This window comes from Arachis ipaensis, chromosome B03 (genome assembly GCF_000816755.2).
Source record: "Arachis ipaensis cultivar K30076 chromosome B03, Araip1.1, whole genome shotgun sequence".
NCBI classification, from domain to species: domain Eukaryota; kingdom Viridiplantae; phylum Streptophyta; class Magnoliopsida; order Fabales; family Fabaceae; genus Arachis; species Arachis ipaensis.
In genome coordinates this window covers 62,791,545-62,795,712 of record NC_029787.2, presented here as the reverse complement: position 1 = coordinate 62,795,712, position 4,168 = coordinate 62,791,545, and positions in this window count along the sequence as shown.

The following is a 4,168-nucleotide window of genomic DNA, read 5'->3' as shown; positions in this document are numbered from 1 at the left end:
GAAATTCAATTATGCAGAGAAAGTAAACAAGAGATCTCAAGGTGAGATTGAAACAGAAGTTCTTCAATTCTTCACCCAAGATCAAAAGCAAGAAAAGTAAAGAGTGCTCAAGCAAGAACAAGGAAGAAGAGAGATCAATTCTCCTTCCCAATTCTCTAAGATCCAAAATCAAAGTAAAAGCTCCAAATGAAAATGAAAATTAAAAGGAAAAAATTCAAAGTAAAGTCTAGAGGTCCTAACTAAATCAAACTAGCTTCTATTTATACACTTTCTATTCTTGGATTTTAGAATTTGGATGGGCTTTCAAATTTGGTGAAGACATGAATTAAATTGGATTTTTAGTGAATTTTGGCCCAAGTGCACCTCCCAGGGGCAAGCTCAGTTGGAAAACCAAACTGAGTGCCCAAATGTTGCCTTGCTTGTGTGATTTGGTGCGTCAGCCTCCCTGTCCGTGTTGCTTGACACTAGAGCTCAGTTGGAATTTTGAACTGAGCTCTATGTCTTGGCTGTGTCATGATGCGCACAAGGCTTCCTCCTTGGTGAGCATTTTGTTGCGCCAAATGGTTGCTTGGCCGTGTCACAGTGCGGGGGATGAAGGGGGAGTAGCGCTCAGTTGGGAAAACCAACTGAGCTCCCCATGTTGTGGCGCCTTGCTTTGGACTTCAAGGTCCCAAGTTCAAATCCTGGTGGAAGCAAGTTTGAAGCAAATTTCCTTGGAAGAGTGGGCGCTCCTCCTTCCCCTTTCATGAAGCTCCTTGGTTCGAACCCTCCTGAATGCATCTTGGCTCATTTTCTTGTAAGCTAAGTGGCGCTCCTCCCTTGGTCCTTGGTTCAAATCTTGGTGGCTTCATTTATGGGATTTTTGCTTGGAATTAATTCTTGAGAGCCCCCGATAAAGCTCACTTAGTGAACTGAGCTTCATGCCATTTCCTTGCTTTCTTTAGTGCTCAGTTAACTATTTGAACTTAGCTTGGTGCCTTACTTTCTCCCATTTGTCTTTGTGAAGCTCAGTTTGCTTTCTCAACTTAGTTTCCTTCTTCCTCAATGTTGCCACGCTTTTTGCTTCCTTTCTTCTTTCTTCACCTACAAGTAATCAAAACAACCAATTAAAGTATCACCAAATTCACAAGGCTTATAAATCATTAAAAATCAATTAAATTTGGCTTCAACCTCATGATTTAGCATCAATTAAATGGTGGTTGTTTGATTCAAAGAAGTCATGCATTTTCATTCCAAATTACTTACTTAGAATGCAAGAAAGTGCATAAAACCTAATAAAAACAAAGAAAAAGGCTAGTGAAACTAGGCTAAGATGACTTGTCATCAATGACCCTGCCTTCTTCAAAAGACCATAACTTAAGTTACAGAGATCCAATTGATGCGCTTCTAGTTGCGTTAGAAAGCCAACATCCAGAGCGTCCAACGATATATAATAATCCATATTGGGCATGAAATTGGAAAACAAATGATAGGTATCTTTATGGCCCAAAAATACTTAACCCAGCGCCTTCGATACTACGTTTTCTTCAAAAACGCTGCACAACATCAGAACAGCGCCTTTTGTAACGACCCAATTTTCAATATGTCTAGATCATACCGAAAACTGAGCGCTATCAATTTGTCTTCCTAATTATTATCTATTATTTATCATATGAGCCTGATTCGTTGTTAAACGCGTAGTTAATTTGTGTGGTGTATTTTTTTTTTGAAAACGTTTGGATTAATAGACAGAATCATTTATAATCAATTCACAAGTAATAATAGATAAAATAGTTATAAACAACCACACATAAATACATCACAAGTAGTTGACAACATTCGGTGATTTAGCCTTTATTAGAGTATAGACCTTTAGTTAGAACACCCCTAGATATAGCTAGATAATATCTATATACATATATATACATACAACATCCCAGGTCCTGACCTGTTCAAGAGGTCTCTAAGCTAGCACCTAGGCTAGCCTAGACTCTATACTCACATAGTCCCTCTAAACTACTAAAGCGAGGGAAAGTACGTTCTAGGTCTTCAAAACTCAAGTCAGGTGGAACGTCATCAAAAGATAGAACATCATCTGCTATTCCTCTGCACGATCAGACTTTTCCACAGGACGTCTCTCTGGTACCTCATGAAGTAGCCACACAATAGGAATCTCGTACACATGATTTAGGTTAAAGTGCGCATACAAACGGGGTGCAGACGTTGGCTGGTCTCACAGTATATACATATAATCAGAGAACGATATTCACCCTAGACTCAGAAGACTGCCTAGAGTGGAATCCCTTTTTGCGTACAATCGTCAGCGAACTACGGAAAGGAACTCTTACTTCCATCTGAAGGGGAAAGGGAGAGAGAAGGGGTAAGAACTGGGGAGTTCTTAGTAGGGCCGGGGTTATTAGTTATGTGCATTTATTTGGGGTCGATTAGTAGACGAATAACATAATATAGCGAAGCAGTAAATAGAAGATAAAGATAGAAAGAGAAAGTAGAGAGAACAGAGAGCAGAACACAAACAAAAGAATACAAGAAAATAAAGCACAGAAATAGCATACGAGCAGACAAACATAAAGAAGTAGGTCACACACAGAAAGGAATGCAACAGAGAATGATGCGCAGACAAGAATGATGCATGTCTAGCCCTAGCGCAGGCCATGAGCTCATGTGTCAGTTGGCTTCCCGCAATCCCGACATTTATCCGGTCACGAGTAATCCCGATTTCCCGAATACGATTTTCCGTTCCTAAATAAATGCGCATATAATAATAGCCACTCATTTGAGACAGCCTCTGCTTACTGCAGGAAAATATATATATACTCTGCTCTGCTCTGGGGAAGCGGAAAATAGCTGTAGGTAACTTAGTTTCCCTATAGAAGCTCTGGGTTGCATTAAGCAACTAATATATATAGCTCTTTATTATATTACTCTTCTCTTTATATCTCTTTACTCTGTTCTGGTTTCTCTTTTCTCTGTAACTCTTTACTCTGTTTTAATTACTCTGTTCTCTGTATCTCTTTTCTCTTCTCTGATTACTCTTTTCTTTTTATTATTATTTATTATTTTATTATTAAATTTTCAAAAATTAACTTTACTTTAACCTTTAACCTTTAAAATTTACTTTTTACCACCCGTAACTTTTAATATTTCTACTTTTACCACCCTAACTTTTGGAAATTACAAAATAACCCCCAAACACCAAAATATTTACTTTCTTGCCCTTTTATGGATCAAAAAGGTGTTATTCATTGTTCTTCACCACACTCAAAGTGTTCTTCATGTTCTTCGTAAATTCTTCAGATTCTTTCTTTGTTTTTACCCGTTTTTCAGTCTTTTCAGCAACCGATTTTTACCATAATCCAAATAAATTTCCAGCCACTAAAACCCCATCTTTTATACATGATTTTAACACAAATTGAACCTCAATTTAAGCTCTAGGGTTTCATTTTCCAGCAGCCACAAGAACACACATTCATAGCTTGAATTTCATCAAATTTCATCAAATTTTCACCAAAATTTCAACAAGAATTACTCATACAAAAAATCAATTTCAAGCACAGCCAAACCATATCATAATCACACAACTCAAACGCAATCAATCAAGATTAAATTCGTCAATCCCTACCTGGTTTTGCTGCTCCTAATTCGGTTAAACTTTCAGGTGGTCCTTAAGCACTTTTTCCTCCTAAATCACATCAAGAACGACTTTAAATCCAAAAACTCTCAACTGACCAAATCTCACTCAGTATGTTAGGAATAGATATCTCACCTTAGACTTGCTGGAAATTCATGTTTCTTGGCCCTCAAGTCAAGTTAAGCATGATTTCTAAGGAAGAACATCAAGAAAACACATGTTTTGCATGGTTTTCATTGAAAACCGAATTGAAATGGGAGGGAGACAGCCATCTCTCCTTATTTCCATCCTTGATAAATTACATGGTTATGTAGAGGAAGAAGAGAGGATCATTTTGGTGAAATCGGAGTTTTGATTTGAGTTTTAGTTCAGAAGAAATCAAGCTTTGAAGATTAAGTGTTCATGAAAGTTTCTCTCTTTTCTCTCTTGTTATTTTCGGCCAAAATGATGAAATGAGACAGACTTGGAGGTCATGGGGGTGTAAGGTGAGTTGTGATTGATTGGCTTGGAGGTGGATTAAAATAATATTAAAATATCTCT